This window comes from Pelodiscus sinensis, chromosome 8 (assembly GCF_052426305.1).
Source record: "Pelodiscus sinensis isolate ZL-2025 chromosome 8, ASM5242630v1, whole genome shotgun sequence".
Lineage (NCBI taxonomy): Eukaryota > Metazoa > Chordata > Testudines > Trionychidae > Pelodiscus > Pelodiscus sinensis.
In genome coordinates this window covers 16,366,080-16,384,778 of record NC_143059.1, presented here as the reverse complement: position 1 = coordinate 16,384,778, position 18,699 = coordinate 16,366,080, and positions in this window count along the sequence as shown.

Here is an 18,699-nt window from a genome sequence, read left to right as displayed (position 1 = left end):
TACATTTTCAGTTCCATGTACCAGACTGTTAGTAGGGCAGGCTTCCTGCGGGGGCGGGGTTGTGGTGCTCCCAGGTCCAGTGGTATTTATTTTTTTTTGCTCCACAAATTTTCCCTAGGGGCAGTTTTTATTTTGCTCAACAGAAAAAAATCTTGGTGTTCCCCATAAAAATATTGTTTGGTGTTCCAGTGTTTAAGAAACACTGTGTTAGCGTGATGCCTCTAAGAAAGGGCTATATTCATTGCCCTTCAGACACACACTTTCCCTAACTAGTGTAGTGCATGTTTACCATGGGAGCTTATGTTGTAAAAGAAGCTGGAATAATTTATTGACTTGTATAACATCAGTTTAAGGATGGTTTCCTGCAGGGCATTCCCCACACAGAGGTGTGCATGTCACTGTCTTAGGCCTTCACCTACTTCACATGCTCTGTCTTCAAGGTCCCCATCATTTTGAAAGAGGGTGACATGGCATTTCCCTTGAAGTGTCAAAACCTCTCCCAGCCACAAGGGTAATTGTGGAGCTGTAGCAAAATACAGGACTATGTAGCACTTTATGTGGAGCGGTGTGAGGCATTTCCTCGGGGCTAGACATGCAGCCTTTGTAACTCCATAGGAGCAGAAGTTAACAGCGTTTCCTGGAAGCTGAGCGCTTGGACTGCTAACCAGGAGAGATTCCGATGTCACCCAGATGTTATGCAGAGCTCCCAGAACCTCCCACCACCTGTATTTCTGTTGGTGGTGCTGATGTGCACATGGCTCGGTGCATAGAACAACAGTTCCTCCAAGTATGAATGGAAAAATGGAGAGGGGCCATTGCAGGTTAGGAGTTTAAATGTGATCCCGCCCTACCCCTGTGCTTAATTTTTGTGGGCTTCTCTGTTGACGTTGTCAATGCTAGTGGTTGGTTTGCTGCATGTTTCCATATATAAATATACACACATTACTGGAGCCACACCCTTCTTTGAGTAATAAAATTACAAAAAAAAAATTCCTTAATTTTAGAACTGTGTTCCTTAACAAAGCATGAAGGGAAGGGATTTCTCTCTAAGCAATGCACCCTGTCAAAATGATTTTTTGGTATATGATATTTATTGAGTCAGCGCCTGCTTTCATGTACACCGGTGGAAAGATGAAGTGAGGTCTCTTCATGTGCAGCTACTCCAGATTTTCATCTCTGTGAGTACAGCATGTGTCCTATTATGTATGTGAATGAAGAGCATCGCCAGTGAGTGAACTTTGGGTGCAGGGGAGGGAAGCCTCCAACCCTGCCCTGCCACCTGGGATCCCCATGGGAGCCAAGCCCCCCCACTGTAGGGGCAGGCCATGCCCACCCATTGATAGGCACATGGCCCCCACCTTCCCAGGGATCAGGAATAGTCCACGGATTCACCAAGGGCAAGTCATGCCTGACCAACCTGATTGCCTTCTGGCTCTGTGGATACGGGGAAGGCAATGGACATCTGACTGTTGGTTCCAAGCAGAGTGCCCCAAGAGTCAGTTCTGGGCCAGTTTTGTTCAACATCTTTATCAATGACCTGGGTGAGGAGACGGATTGCACCCTCAGCCAGTTCACGGATGACACTAAGCTAGGGGGAGAGGAGGGTAGGGACAGTGTCCAGAGTGACCTAGACAAATTAGAGGATTGAGCCAAAAGAAATATGATGAGGTTCTACAAGGACAAGTGCAGAGTCCTGCACTTGGGACGGAAGAATCCCAAGCATTGTTACAGGCTGGGGACTGACCAGCTAAGTAGCAGTTCTGCAGAAAAGTACCTGGGGGTTACAGTGGATGAGGAGCTGGATATGAGTCAACAGTGTGCCCTTGTAGCCAAGAAGGCTAATGACATATTGGGCTGCATGAGTAGGAGCATTGCCAGTAGATCTAGGGGAGTGATTATTCTCTTTTATTCAGCACTGATGAGGCCACATCTGGAGTATTGTGTCCAGGTCTGCGCCCCCCGCCACCCACTATAGAATGGATGTGAACACATTGGAGAGGGTCCAGTGGAGGGCAACCAAAATGATTAGGGGGCTGGAGCACATGACCTACAAGGAGAGGCTGAGGGATTTGGGCTTATTTAGTCTGCAGAAGAGAAGAGTGAGGGGGGATTTGATAGCAGCCTTCAACTTCCTGAAGGGAGGTTCCAAAGAGGATGGAGAGAGGCTGTTCTAGGTAGTGACAGATGGCAGAACAAGGAGCAATGGAATCAAGTTGCGGTGGGGGAGGTCTAGGTTGGATATTAGGAAAAACTCTTTCCCTAGGAGGGTGGTGAAGCACTGGAATGGGTTCCTGAGGGAGGGGGTGGAATCTCCATCCCTAGAGGTTTTTAAGTCTCAGCTTGACAAAGCGCTGGCTGGGATGATTTAGTTGGGATTGGGCAGGGGGCTGGACTCGATGACTCCTGAGGTCTCTTCCAACCTTTGGAGTCTGTGATTCCCACCCCTAGCTGAGTCTGGGGAGGACAGGGGGCGGGTGGTGTGCAGCCCAGAATCATGGGGAAAGCAGGCAGCATGTGGCCCCAGCCTTCCCTCCCCCGAGCACAGGGAGGACCCCTGGTGGCCCTCGCTTGGCCCTAGAGTGCAGGCAGTGCTGGGCCTGAATGTCCCCAGCTCTGCGACAGCTGGCAACATAGCCTCAGGCTCAGTGGGGCTGAAGTCCAGGCAGTCTTGGGAAAGGAGGGGAGCCGCACTGAATGGGTGGACTGGGGGCGGAGTGTGGACCTGGTTAGCTGGGCAGTTGGAGATGGTATTGCCTTCCCCTGCCTCTTATACCTGACACCCATGGAGAAGGGGAGAGCTTCAAGATTTGGTATGGTCAGAGTATTATCTACATAACAGCGGGTCAGTATGACAACACTGTCTTTCTTTTTTGGAAGAGGTATGCAAATAGCGCTCACATTTGCGTACCTTCTTCCATTTTTTCCCCTGGAAGAGGCTTTTCCGCTATTTGACCCCAATTACAAGGGGCCAAATATTGGATACCCCCCTCTTTCCAAAGCCCTCTCTAAACCTCGTTTTATGAGGAAGAAGGGGACTTTCAAAAGGGGGGGGGGGGAGTAAATGGCTGAAAAGCCTCTTCTGGGAAAAAAAATGGAAGAAGGTATGGAAATGTGAGCACTATTTGCATACCTCTTCCGAAAATGGTGGAGCTAGTTTGCTGTGCTGACTGTGGCCTCACTTCTGAGGAAGTGCAGATGGAGCAAATGCTGCAATGGGCGCTGTTCTACACTGGAGAGCCACACACCATGTATGAACTCCCAGCCTCGTATTTAGTCCATTTCTCCTCATGCAGTCGAGCCACTGTTCTGCTGTGTCCAGGGCCCATTTTGCCCATTGATGGGGCTAAAGGGAAAGTTGAGCCACTCAAAAATGCCAAGTAGCTACAATTTACCAGTGTAAGCCCATGTTCTGGGAAACATTAAGCAATTCCACTGATCTCAGTGGAGTTACAATGGTGTAATATGGAGTAATTTAGCCGCGAATCAGGCCCCCTCTCCATATATTTTTCCAAGAACTGAGAGGTGGCTTACAGTGTATGTGAATGTTTAAATGTGAGATGTCAAACAGCTCTCTGCATAAGTAAGTACAACTTTCACGTCTATTGTGGCGTACGTGCGACACATTACACACAAGAAGGTGTGTGTGCGTTTTATGCCTTGACATTAGACCAAATTCCACTCTCAGTAATAACCAGGCAACTAATATTTATTTTCCAAATGTGACTGTAACCCTAAAGTTTTATGCAAACATGTTCGAAATATCAGACTAGTGAGATAACAAATAACAAATTAACAATAAATACCTGATAGCTCATTAAGGGGTCTGGAGGAAGATATTGCTCAAATAAATATAATGTTTTATTCTATATTTGGACATTTTTCAAAACACCTGGGGACAAATTCCTCGCTGATGTGATTCCATTGTAATTTGCGGAGAATCTGTCCTGCATTTCCACCATTGGTTGCAATAAGGTTGTATGGATATATCCGAGGGAAGAATTTGGTCCAGATTATTTGGACATCCCCCACCTCTGTAGCTTGTTACAACATGCAGGACAGATGGCATGCTACATGTTAACTGGCCATGCTTCTGTCTTGCAGATTTTTTTCATGTATTTCCATTCCTTCTGGGATTTTTTTTTCCTGGAAAAAGGGAACATATGGCCATCAGTAGCCTATAATGACTCTATTCACAGTCACTAAGTAGGACCAATAGCTTTGTGAAATAGTAATGAAATAATTAAAAGAGAAACCAGTGTTTGTGCAAAGGACCAATTTCTTTCCTTCTCTGGCCTGCCATTTTAATGCCAGGAATTCAAGTTTGCAGCTGTGCCTGCCAAGGCCTAAGGCAGCTAATGCAGAACCATCTGATTGTCTAAGGCAGTCAGGTGGTTTGCTCTTAAGACCCACAGCTGCTCATTGTATGTGTTCATAGATTCTCTGCCACCTACCCCTACTTCTGCCCTGGACACAGCCTTGCAGCCTAGCCCCTACCCTGCGCCGGGCCTTGTTTCAATCCTGTTCTAGCACTCAGCTCTGATTACTGGGTCTGACTTTGACTCAGCCTGACCTCCAGGCCTGGCTCTTACTCTGACCATTAGGCATGACTGCCTCTGGCCCAGTCACCTGTTACTTAGTCCTTTGCAGACTTTTAGGAACTCATTTGCCCTTTTAGTCACCCATATCTCAAAGGGTATGTCTACACTAGCTCCTTAGTTCGAACTAGGGAGGCTAATGTAGGCATTCGAAGTTGCAAATCAAGCCCGGGATTTAAATATCCCACGGTTGATTTGCATCTTCCCGGCCGGTCACCATTTTTGAAATTTACAAGTCCAGACTAACTGCCCACATCTACATGTGGCAAGGACCCGGTAGTTCGAAATAAAGCCCTAAATCGATCTACCTGTTAAACCTCATTCCAGGAGGAATAAGGGTCTCTGCTGTAGTGACCCTTACTGTGAGACTGAAGCCTGTGTATCTTCTCTTTCATGGTACGTCCACACTACAGTTTGGGGTCTTGAACTTGAGTTGGATTGCCAGCTACCAACACTCACCTGATAGCAAACGCCAGCAGGGCCAGCCCACAACATTTTGGCACCTGAGGCGGGGAGCTCAAATGATGCCCCCATGCCCCCTCGCTTGTGTCAAAACTTTGAAAGGTCTCAATTCTCTGGCTCCTGTGGTGCCCCCCCCCACAGTCTGGCACCTGAGGTGGCTGCCTCAGTTTGCCTCATCGTCAGGCCAGCCCTGACTGCCAGCTTAGACACTCTACAGGTGTTTGGAACACAAATAGTTGTGGCTTCTTTTAGATCAAGTCTTGGTTAACTGACATTTGATTTAAAACAGGATCACAAACTGTCACCAAATAAACCTTTTATTGAACCAGCTTCTCCAGGTGAAAGAGTCACGCTTTCAAGCTACGCTGAAGAAGGGCTCTCTGCAGCTGGAAAGCTTGTCTCTTTCACCAAAAGAAGTTGGTCCAACCCTCCTTCGCTGCATCTTGCTAATGAGGGTAAAACAACACTGCAACCAACAAATGCTGGACCGGCCAGAGGTCATCACCAGGGCCTGCTGGGAAATGCTGGTTGGTCTCAAAACCTGCTGACCTCAGAGTCCAATGTCAGGGGCACAGCTGGCTCCTGTTCTAGTGGCCCTGTGAGTCCTCCCCAATGGCTGTGCTTCCTGTCTGAGCAGGGAGCCGGCTACGTGAGCCTTGCCGGGCCAGCAGTACAGCGGGTGCTTAACATGTACCACACTTGCTGCTGTGTTTGCCCTGCTCCTGCCTCCAGCCCTTGTTCCTGTTTTAAACCCTGTCTGCTCCAGCCTAGTTTTTTCCCTCCCTACCCTGCTCCCCATCCTGACTCTGGTCCTGACCTTTGGTTTCACTTCTACAGCTTGGCCTTGGCTTTGCTCGGAGCCTACTTCTTGACTCCTGGATCTATGCTTGCCACTACTCCAAACTGCCATTGCAGACAGCAGGCGAGGCCCTAAGCCACCTGTGTGCCAAGAGCTTATACCCAGAACCCGATCTCCCATGTATGGGGTCTCTAACCCCCCCCAACCGGCATTAAACAAAACTTATTTCATATTAGAAGATTTACCCAGTGTCGCTTGGGTCCTTAATTCAAATATGTTTTGTTTCACTTCATGTAAATCATTGCTCTGGGGTGAGGCTGGGGATGAGGGGATCAGTAGGCAGACTGCCCTGGGGAGAGGGGACATCCCCAGCCATCTCTCACCTACAGCATCTTGGGGCCAGGTTAAAAGCACCTGTCCATGGCTGCTGCAGTTGCAGTGGGCACAGCTGGGGGAGAGTTGCATTTTCCTCAGCTGAGGGACAGACACAGACAAACGAACACACAAACAGACAAACTCTCTGAAATAGCTGTCCCTTTCTCCACCCCTGACCCCTGCTTGCCCAATGGGGTTATAGGTGTCCCGATCCCCATCTCAATCTCCGTGCGCCCCCCTGGTTATTCTGCAGTATAATTCCCTCCTGCCAGATCCCTTTCATTTATGAGAAACAATTGAAATCCACACACATCCCATTGTCCTGGCACAACCAAGCCTGGACCTTGCTTTAAGTTATGATAAAAGGAAGCTGCATGTTGATTTTGGCGGTCCTAGCTCTTATCGTTTAGGAGGAGTTTTTGAGCAAACGGACTCACAGATGGACAGACAGACAGATGCGCATTTATAAATGATATAGTAAGAAGATTGTGTAGGAGAGCTCATCTGTGTAAAACTATTGAACACTGGCATCCCTGAGTGCTGACTATGAAAATGTGTATTGCTGATGTATTTTTTCCTTGTAAATCTAAAAGGGGTTAAATAATTTTAAAGGTTAGCATTAAATATCATTCAAGAATCTAGTGTAGAGAAATCTACACGTTTAATAATGCTGAATTGCAGAATATTTGGCAGATTGCAGAGCCATTCAGAAGCAATATTTAATGACTGAAATCTACATTCGCTAATTAAAGGAGAGAAAATCTGGCACAAAATCATCTTACTCTTTTAAATTGAATTAATGCTGATGAGAGCTCCCAGATTGAAAGCCCTGCAAAGTCCTGTCTCAATTACCGGAACAGGTGGAGCATGATCCTGCACAGGATAATTCAGGACTATGAGGTATGTCTACACTGTGGCGCTATTTCGGGATACTTCTGGTATCCATGTTTTTGAAACAAGCCCGTTATTTCAAAATATAACGGGCTCACTATTCTGACGTCCCTGTAAATCTTGTTCCACGAGGAACAAAGGACATTTTGGAATAGCACTTTATTTCAAAATTTGGCTATGTGTAGACAGTTCTACACAGAGCCAAATGACAAAATAAGCTATTTCGAAATCAATTTGAAATAAGTGATGCAATTTGTGTAGCTCAAATGGTGTAGTTTATTTTGAGCTAAGGCTGCAGTGTAGATGTACCCTAAATGTTGTGGTGGAAGGCACAGAGAAATATCCCACTGGTCCATACTTAACTGCACTCGAGTAGTGCACAGACTAAGGGTGAAATCCTGCCCTATTTGAAGCTGAAGGGTTTTGCCACTGACTTCAGTGGATCCAGGATTTCACCCTATTTTTTTTTAAATTGTTGAAACCTTTAAGACCTTTTAGAAATACTCATGGAGGTTGTGGGCAATGCACACGTTACATTTTTACAAAACCTTATGTCTGCCGTGAATGTGATCCTGTATGCCTGACAGCTGCTGCTGCTGTTCAAAAACAGCATTTCCAAATGGCTGGTTTCTTTGGGATACACCATGCTGAGGTGTAGCATCTGCTGCTGCCAACATGACTCCATTTGTCAGATCCAGTTGCAGGCTGGAATGAGTTTCCAAGGTGTAGTGGTTCCTAATTGTACTGAAGGGATGTGGATTGTGCAGTAAGTGGATGCATGTCTGAGGATGAAAGCAAAACACACCAACAGGTACAGCCAGTCCCCAACTTACGAATGAGTTACGTACCAAACATTAGGTTGTAACTCGATCTGTTTGTAAGTCGGATTACGTTCACTTACGTACAGCCGCACTGTTCGAAAGTGTGGATTTTGTTTGTAACTCGGGTTCCAGCTGTATAGGAGGTTGGTCGTAAATACGAAAGGTCATAAGTTGATGCCTTTGTAACTCGGGGACCGGCTGTACTTAACTTTTCAATTGTGCTATGGAGCGGGTCTGAGAGTACAGTAAATTCAGACACCATCCCTGGAATATCAAGGCAAACAGGGGCTCAAATTGCAGCCGGGGAGGTGTAGGTTAGACCTCAGGAACAACCTCCTAGCTGTCAGGATTGTTAAGCACCGGAATAAATTGCCTAGGGAGGTTGTGGAATCTCCATCTCTGGAGATTTTTAAGAGCAGGTTAGACAGACACCTGTCAGGGATGGTCTAGATCAGGGGTGAGGAACCTAAGGCTCAGGGGCCAGATGCAGACCCCAGCTTGCTGGATCCAGTCCCTAGACTCAGGGCTCCTCCCCCCAGCACTGGGGAGCCTGCCTGGCACTCCAGGCTTTCTATTGCGACAGCTCCCCCTCCAGACTGCCGCTTTTTGCGGACAAAGTGCAGAGTCGGCAAAACGTGACATCAATTTTTATGCAAATTAGGCACGGGATATTTAAATCCCTGCCTCATTTGCAATGTCGTCCTGCCTAATCGGCATCCCTCTGCCGACAGAGGGATGCAATCTCGACATATTTCTTTGTTTCCAGCCCCATCTCAGCCATTAGCTAAATGTGTTGCCCCTTTTCAAGCGAGCTAACTAATTGCCTGTTCAAAGCTCCAGGGATCATTCAGTACTACAAGGAGGAGGACAGCGAATTAAAGAGTGTATAGAACTGATTTCTGGCACTTTAGTGCCACCTACTGGTTTGAAATTATAACGGCAGAGCTACTCTTTTAATGATTTTTGACAGCTTTTACTGATGAAACAGGATCAAATACAGAGCCATGCCAACTATCTGCTTTTGTTAATAGGTTTATTTTCCAACATATTTTCCCATAACACAACCAGTTCATCTGCTACTGTTGATTATCTTTAAAAATAAAATAACAATAAACATCGGCATTCAGTGATTTGCGATTGCTCTCAAAGGAAAGAGTAAAGCTATTGGAATTAAACTTTCGTCCCCTCCTACAGAATGCTGTCAACGTGATTTGGCTCTGTCGAACAGGTGCAGTGTCTTCATGCTATTTGTTCCCCAATACATGATTTTAACTGTATATTACAATTTAGTTTTAATACATGTTAAAATAGTTTAGCCATCCATTATAAAGAGCAAGAATACAGTTTTATTGACCTTACAAGAATGTGATCATTTCAGCAAATAAGGATTTTAGGTAGGTGTAGTTTCTTTTCATTGTGAGTTAATCTACTGAACAAAGACATTAAAGCTGTGTCTAGACCGGCCAGTTTTTCCAGAAAATCAGCAGCTTTTCCGGAAAAACTTGCCAGCTGTCTACACTGGCCGCTTGAATTTCTGCAAAAGCACTGACTTCCTACTGTAAGAAATCAGTGCTTTTTGCGGAAATACTATGCTGCTCCCGTTTGGGCAAAAGTTTTTTTTCGAAAATTTTCGTGATTGGCACTTTTTTGCGGAAAAGCATGTCTAGATTGGCCATGGACGCTTTTCCACAAAAAGTGCTTTTGAGGAAAAGCATCCTGCCAGTCTAGACGCTCTTTTCCGAAAATGCTTTTAACGGAAAACTTTTCCGTTAAAAGCATTTCTGGAAAATCATGCCAGTGTAGATGTAGCATAACTGGATAAGCAGTTATATTCAACACCCAAATTACACCAAAAACTAAGTATCAGTCACTTACAGCCCACTCTATTAGCCTACAGCCCACTCTATTAGCCTCATTTAGCATGGACACTATAATTGACTAGTTTTTTCTTTCTCCCCCTCTCCTGCTTTAAATTTGGGGGTCTCTGTACTTCTCTATGCCTCTTTTATAATGGAGATTGCCTATCTCCTAGAACTGGAAGGGACCTTGAAAGGTCATTGAGTCCAGTCCCCTGCCTTCTCAGCAGGACTCAGTACTGTCCCTGATGAATTTTTGCCCTAAATGGCCTCTGCAAGGATTGAACTCACAAGCCTGGGTTTATCAGGCTAATGCTCAAACCACTGAGCTATCCCTGCCCCCCAAAGAAATAGGTTGTGCCCACAAAAGCCCATTGTACTATATATTTTTTTGTTAGTCTCAAAGGGCACTTTTATACTAAAGAGGTATTTTGAATTAATTCCCCTTATTTCGAAATAACAAAGTGTGTCCACTCAGGCTGCGTCTAGACTGCAAGCCTCTTTCGAAAGAGGCTTTTTCGAAAGATACTTTCGAAAAAGCTTCTTTCGAAAAAGAGCATCTAGACTGCAGCCTCTTCTTTCGAAAAAGTGAGCTGCTTTTTCGAAAGAGAGCACCCAGGTAGTCTGGATGCTCTCTTTCGAAAAAGCCCTGTTTGCATTCAAGAACGCTTTTTTTTGAAAGAGCACTTTCAAAAAAAGGCGTTCTTCCTCGTGAAATGAGGAGTACCGCCGTAGAAAGAAAAGCCGCGTTCTTTCGATTTAATTTTGAAAGAATGCGGCTGTAGTCTAGATGCAGGTGGAGGTTTTTCAAAAAAAGGCTACTTTTTTCGAAAAAACCCTACAGTCTAGAGACAGCCTCAGGTTTGAAATTGCTATTTCGAAATAGGGTTAATGTGGATGTTTAGCTGCTGGTATTTCAAAATAATTACTTCCAAGAGTCATTCAAAGTAATTACTCCCCAATGCTCCCTGGGGCTCTAAGTAGAGGTAGCCTGTCCGCATTAAGGGTGTATCTAGACAGCAGAGTTATTAGGTGTGGATAGGATCTTCTAGGTTTTAGTTCATGAGATTTCCCCCACCAGGGGGTGCAAATGTATTAGTCATTCAGGGGAAAATCCTGTTGTTTTTCTTCTGAACATGCTGAGTCTGATTCTCCACTGCCTTACACTTGATAGAGTCATTTATACAATTATCAATTCCTTATAAACGTGATTATAAATGTGATTCTAAAATTCTTACCACTGGTGTAAGGGTGTGGAGTATTCTGATTTGATTGTATTTCAGGCTCACTTTGCACTTACTATAGAAGGTTCAAGCCAACGCAGAATCAGGCTTCTTCTGGTTATTACGAGCCCATTTTACTGCAGCTGAAGGTAAATGAGATCCTGTGTCACATCCAATGCTGCATCCCATGTTTGTGGCTGTGTGACGTCAGGGATCTTGATCCTAATTTCCCAGTTGGCTCTACTTCCGTTATTGAATAAACCCCAAATACTCTGGGCATTGAATTTCTTAGGTGTTTGATATTTGAATGTCTATTTTGCAGTTTATGCCCTTCTCCATTAGTGACACAATCTGTTATCTTGGTTTGTAGATATTTCCCTTGTCTGGTCTATCCTGACGTAAAACTCTGGACTAAACCATAGAACTGTTTAATTTAGCACCTCTAAGATTTGTGATTGTGGTGGGAGTTGTAAGTATTCCTGTAATGTTCAGCATTGTCATTTGATGCTATGGTAATGATGAATCGTAGCATAAAATAATTTAAAATACTAAAAAAAGGGAACAGCATTTTTAAATGTGTAATTCAGTTGATTCAAACAGTAGGCCCAATCCTATAATTAGTTCTCAAATTCTGCTATTCTGTCAGAGAAAGGACTGCAAGTTTAGATATGGGAAATGTTTTTCTGTATTCTCACTGATATTACTGAAAATATCTTTCTCATAAAGGTTTCTACCCTGCTATGACAAGATCACCCCCTGCTTCATCCTTTATTAAAGACACAATCATGTGTTTATAATATCATAAGCTATTATCATTTTGTCTTTTGTGATGTCACAGATTCAGCATTATAATTTTACTACAGATAAACTGGAAGACCATCCTTTATTAACACAATTAAAATATACTATGAATACCACCTGAGGTTTAAAGTACTGTAAGATCTGTGGGGAGATATATTTGTAAATTCCTCTTTAACACAGTGTATTTCTATTAAGAGAAAGCATGATAGTGATGTATGGCCAGCGTGTTGTTTTGGTAGCATCAATAGTTACCTTTATTTGCTGCCAACTTGTCAGTTGAGTAACCAGTAATTAGGTTCTCAATGAAATCCCTGGTATTTATACAAGATCACAAAACAAACAACATCTGCTCTGCTCTGACTGCTTAGCATAGATTAAGACGCAGTCAGATGTCTTACTGTAATGCTGCCTATGTAAATTAGTGTTGAGTGACAGAGCATTGAACCCTGGATTTGATTCTACATCACTATCTCCTCACAGTCTAAGGCTACGTCTAGACTGGCCCCTTCTCCGGAAGAGGCATGCAAAGCAGGCAAGTCAAAATAGGGAAATCCGCGGGGGATTTAAATATCCCCCGCGGGATTTAAATAAACATGGCTGCCGCTTTTTTTCCGGCTTGGGGAAAAGCCGGAAAAGAGCGTCTAGACTGGCGCGATCCTCCGGAATAAAGCCCTTTTCCGGAGGGTCTCTTATTCCTACTTGCAAGTGAAATGGTCTGTTAGAGGGCTTTCCCTTTACCCACTCCCTCGGTTCTTGTCATGCAGCCAGAAAGCAGAAGACTGGAATTCCAAACGGCAGGCAATGAGATGTTAATTGGGGTTAGTTTCAAGCAAGCATATCCATAGCTCTGATGCCTCAGAGCTTTGTTCCCCAATGTCCCAACCATCCCCCTGCTTAGCAGGCACAGCTAAACCTGTAGTGCCCGGTCTTGGTTTCTTAACCGTTTATGGTCATGTTCTGTTTTGGGGCATTGTGAGTCTGGGGCCTCTTTTATATCCCCCCCCCAATTCCTTTGGCTTCAGTGTTTCTTATATCCCCCCCTCCTATACCAAATATCTTGCCCCTCCCAGTTGGCTGCTTGACCATGGCTTGAGATAGTAGCTGATGGGGTCCTTAAGTTGCTCTTAAATTACGTCCACCACACCTAGTAACATGTTAACTGTTCTGATCTGTTTCCATTATACTAACGAACCCATGTGGCTAGGCAGAGTCAACAGGCAGTGTCTTTGATCTTTGTTCACACACATTAGTAAGGATATAAGTGTATAAAAAATCAGATGGGTAAAGACACCCAAAATTCTATCTCAGGCCTGAATCCAGCATTGTCATCACTAACTTCCTAACATGGAAAAACTTAAAAAGCGCCAAATAGTCTTAGTGCTGCTGGGCTATTCATTGGTTTTTAAGTTTTTCCAGTTACAGACTAACACTGCTACCCCTCTGAATCTCCTACCATGGTCTATTAAAAGCAAAGACTGCTAATTATCATTATCATTCTTAACCACACACTTTAATTGTCCTCTGATCAGAGGCTGAGAAAACTAGCTACTTCTGACCTTTTGACAATGAACATTTTCTGTGGATATGAGTCCTCCATGCCCACAAGGACCCTCTGGATAAATCCTGAAGTCTTTTCTCAGAGTTCATCTAGTCAAATCTCCCTTTGCATAAGGACTGAGAGCATGCGAAAGAAGGACTTTTGGAACAGCATACTTTCCTGTAACCCAAGACCCAGGAGGAAAAATAAAACAAACAAATGAACAATAAACAAACAAAAAAAGTCAGCCCAGCAGTCATGGATGCTTGAAGGTGGTTCCCATTGCAAATCAGCAGAGCAATCTTGAGATGGAGAAAGTGGTTACTACAAAGATACCCAAAATGCTCCCTCCTCCCAAGTGGCTGAGCAGTCTGTCTTCTCAGCACTATCTTCCAGCCAAGGACTGAAGGCCCACATCCAAGTCCTTCCCCCCTCATGCTACTATTGGACAGCTGACTTGGGCCTAAATGGCACTTCAGTGTCCTACATCCATTTATAACCTTCTAGTGATTGATTCTTTGTTAGGACTTTGCAATGGTCGTTTTCGACTGTGTGTCCCTGGGCCACTAGTTGCAAAGTTGGGGAAATAAAGGCAAAGCATTTGCAAATGCTATTGGGGCCATTATTGGCCCAGGGCAGGCTATTGGAAGCAGCCTGGTGAGGCAGGAAGTACTATCATTACAATAAAGAGTGTGAAATGGGCAGACTGGCTGTCAGAGTCCATTTCACAGTTATGTCTCAATGCCCTTTGAAGGTACAAGTATGTACTTAAGGATCAATGCCATTCATAACAGTGATAAGCCATGCTAGGTTGTACGTTGCTGAGAGATTATTGCACTTCTCAGGGAATTAGAATTTCTTGGCATCTCTGAGGTGTGTGATAATTATCCAGAAGTCTACTGCCTGCTTTAACTAGATCACATCAGTTCGTTTAACTAGATCACACCGGTTTCTAATTTTGAAAGTTGAAAATATATGGTCAGGCCATTGGAATGGCCTTGGTGTTTGAAGGGCTGGTATACTCCTGGTTTGGGACTAATTGTGGTCTCTTATGGGCGAGTTCTATTTTCATAGAGTCAAAACTCTGCTCGTTATGAGCAATCCATTTCTTCCCCCTCTGCCTCCAATTGACGTTGTCTGTCAGGCTAGGCTAAAATGATATTTCCAAGATGAGATTCTCCAAAGGTCATTTGTTTTTAGCTTGCTGTGACAGAGAGATGTCAGATGGCATTTCACTTTGAGTCTCACCCACTGACTGTCATTCTACAAGAAAGGAAAGGCAGCCATTATTGTGGACATTATAGTTAATTTTAATTTATTCCCTCCTGTTCATTTCTTACGCATTTATGCTTTGGCTCACTAATGAGAGAACACTCATTGTAATTATATTGGCATATTTTATTGAATATGTTTTAAAATCAATAACAATGCCCAAAATAGGGCTCATGCCTGAACCATGATGTATGTTTTGTAGAAACACGGGATTATGTCTTCCCTTCTTTTTCACTGTAGGGAGGAAAAAGCAGAGATGCAGGTTTTGGTCACAAGGTTCCAGGAAATACATCACCAGGGTAAACCTGTCACATGCCAGGGAATTTCAACCTGTACTTCTACTATTTACCTTTAAAACTCCATAGATAGAAAAGTACTTTACAAAGGAGACAAACATTGTTATCCCCATTTTAAAGATGGGGAAACTGAGGCACAACTGGAACTCTGCTATGTAATGACATCATATAAAAGCAGTGAGGCCTATAGCTACAAAATAATTTATGAATAAAGCCGACCTAAGCATTTTCAGATGGATGTTGGAAACTCTTTTTTAGTGTCCAGACCTCACCTGCTATTCTAGTTCACTGTGATCATACCATTGACAAAGATCATAGAGGAATTAGCTATAGTGCTGAGCTTTCCTGTAATTAGTCATGTTCCTTTCTCCCAGTGGAGGGTGGGTGCCTCATACAGGGAATGGAGGGGTTAAAACAGCCTTGGAGAGGCTGCACAGAGCCCAGCCAATGGGGAAAGAGCTCATTAAGAACCAATCAGGAAATATCTTGCTGAACAACCCAGATATAAAGGGTTATGAGGCAGACCAGAGACTACTCTCTTCCTGACCTGCCAGGGTGAAGGCCTGCCTGCCTAGGGGAGCACCTTAGGGTACGTCTAGACTACATGCCTCTGGCGACAGAGGCATGTAGATTAGGCTACCGGACATAGTAAAATGAAGCGGCGATTTAAATAATCGCCGCTTCATTTAAATTTACATGGCTGCCACGCGCTGAGCCGACAAACAGCTGATCAGCTGTTTGTTGGCTCAGCGCAATAGTCTGGACGCTCCCCTGTCGACATCAAAGGTATTTGTCGACCACTCAGGTAAACCTCATCCCAGGAGTTATACCTGGGTGGTCGACAAATACCTTTGATGTTGACACCCGCGCGTCCAGACTATCGCGCTGAGCCGACAAACAGCTGATCAGCTGTTTGTCGGCTCAGCACGGCAGCCATGTAAATTTAAATGAAGCGGCGATTATTTAAATCGCCGCTTCATTTTACTATGTCCAGTAGCCTAATCTACATGCCTCTGTCGCCAGAAGCATGTAGTCTAGATGTACCCTAAGATAGAGCAGAGCAGGGTAGTGGGGCTGAGAGAGCTCTTGACTGACCACAGCCAGACTGAGACGGTGCTAGGGCTATGGTGGAAGGGATTCAGGAAACAGGCAGTGGGTGGCATGCCACTGGCCAGTGATGAGAGTGGCTAGTAACCAGACTGCAGGTTGCCTCTGAAGAGAGATGCTAGAGGAAAGCCTGCAGTTGACGGCTGAAGCAAATGTTGGGACTAAGACAACAGGCTACAGAGTAGCTGGAGGGCTATGCCTTGAGAAGGATGCCGTGGTCGGGAGGTGAGGTAGGTCTGGACTGAGGGAGACAGCAGAGTGACGGGAGTTGAGAAGCCACCTAGAAAATGACATAGCTCTGTTCACTGGAGTAACTCCCGGAGCGACTAGACGAAGGCGGTGCTGCAGTGGTGAGCCGTAACCCCAGTTACACTTCCCCATAAATAGAGCTCAGCTGGAGAATTCATTTGAGACCTCTGTTTTCTAGTTCAGTCAATCAAGCGTCTTTTGTAAAATGTTAATTATTCAGGAATTGTCTGAGCTACCTAGTCACAAAACGTGTATGCTGCTATTCAGATGACCTGTAGAAAAGATCAATTATTGACGCGGTATTTAAACAGGAATGGAGGTTCTAGGAATCATAGAACTGGAAGACACCTCAGGAGGTCATCGAGGCCAGCCCTCTGCCCAAAGCAGAATCACCCCTAACTCAATCACCCCAGCCAGGGCTTTGTCAAGCCGAGACTTAAAAGCCTCTAGGGATGGAGATTCCACTCCCTCCCTAGGGAACCCATTCCAGTGCTTCACCACCCTCCTAGGGAAATAGTTTTTCCTAATATCCAACCGAGACATCCCCCACTGTAACTTGAGACCATTGCTCCTTGTTCTGCATCTGTCATCACTGAGAACAGCCTCTCTCCATCCTCTTCGGAACCTCCCTTCAGGAAGTTGAAGGCTGTTCTCTGAGCAAAGGAATGGAACCTGGGCTGTGGGTCTGTTGGGAAGGAGAGAGGAAATGGTGGGACCTGCATTTCAAAGCCTAGTATTGCTGCTGGTCTGGTTGTCGTATTCAGCCCAACCAGATCTGTATTCTATGCCTAGTCCTGACCTCTTGCTGATGTGCTGAAGTGAAGCACAAGGTAGAATGCCTAGACCCTCCAGTGGGCTCAGTTTCTAGACTGAGAATTCTTTTGTCAATTTTGTTTTCCTTTAACACGTAAGAACGATTGTTTATTTTATAAAGTATTTTTGTAAAAAAAAAAAAATCCAATATAGGACTTCATTCTTCCTGGTATGGGAAGTCCTGGGAGAAAGCTGGTGAAAAAATTGCTTCTCTCATAAACTTTCAGTTTTAAAAGAAGCAGCTGGGATTATCTTTCTCTAGTTACTTCCAAGTCTCCTGTATACGAGGTTCATAATAAGAGTACATCTTTGCCCTGCTTAGGGAAATGAGAATATTAGCTTTATCAGTGGAAAATGAATGTGTCATTGGCTTGAGGGAAGGCGAGGCTTAGCATTTTGAAACAGGTGGGAGTTAGGATATGTCTACACTACCCCGCTAGTTCAAACTAGGGTGGTAATGTAGGCATACCGCACTTGCAAATGAAGCCCGGGATTTGAATTTCCCGGGCTTCATTTGCATAAGCCTGCCGGCGCCATTTTTAAATGCTGGCTTGTTCGAACCTCGTGGAACGAGGTGTGCAGATAGTTCGGAATGGCTTGCTAGTTCGAACTATCTAGCCCGTGCCGCGTGTAGCCACGCGGCACGGGGTTCGAACAAGCCGGCATTTAAAAATGGCGCCGGCCGGCTTATGCAAATGAAGCCCGGGAAATTCAAATCCCGAGCTTCATTTGCAAGTGCAGTATGCCTACATTACCACCCTAGTTCGAACTAGCGGGGTAGTGTAGACATACCTTAAATGTTCAGGTCTTTAGGTCCTCACCTGGCATTTCAATCCTTCCAGCCAAAGAGAGCTGAATGAGAATTCCTTTGGGGGCAATAAAAGCTGCTCCTTAGTTGATTGTAGAGGGCCTTGCTACCATATCAGATACTGGTTGAACCTCTCTAGTCAGCACTCAGTGGACTGGTAAAACCTGTGCTCTGAAATGGTTTTAGTTAGCCAGATGTTCATTTATCATGAGTGTGACCACGTTTCCCACTGTCCCATAAAGATTGTTTACAACCACCAGGCCTGGCTCTCAGTGTTCTGTGCTGTTATTTAGCTCTAATTTACCCTTAAATGTCTCGTAAGAGCCCAATAAGCAGTGGAAGTGCTGCTAGACAATATTGACCTCTCGTGGTCCCACAAGTTCTCTGGTCTGCACCATTCAGGTCCCAAAGGTGCTGGGTGAGAAGTTCAATCCATATACGCTACTGTTTGAGTTTTGCAATTCCCGTGTATAAAAGCCTAGAGGTAGTCTGTGGTTTACTGACATAAGAGGTTCACTTTCCTAGGCCACTTTCCTCCTTTTTGCCTTCTCAGGGAAGATATGGTCTGAATTTGTAAACGATATAGCGTAGCTGTTAAACTGGCTATCTTGTTATTTCACTGTGGGATCAAACAGAAGGAGAATTTGGGCTGCAACGGAGAAAAGCTTTGTTATTATTATTTATTATTATTATTATTATTAATAATAATAAGATTATTGCATTATTATTATTAAAAAGCAAATTATTATTAGTTTGGGTTATTTATATTGCTCCTTAAATGTTTGTGGTGATAG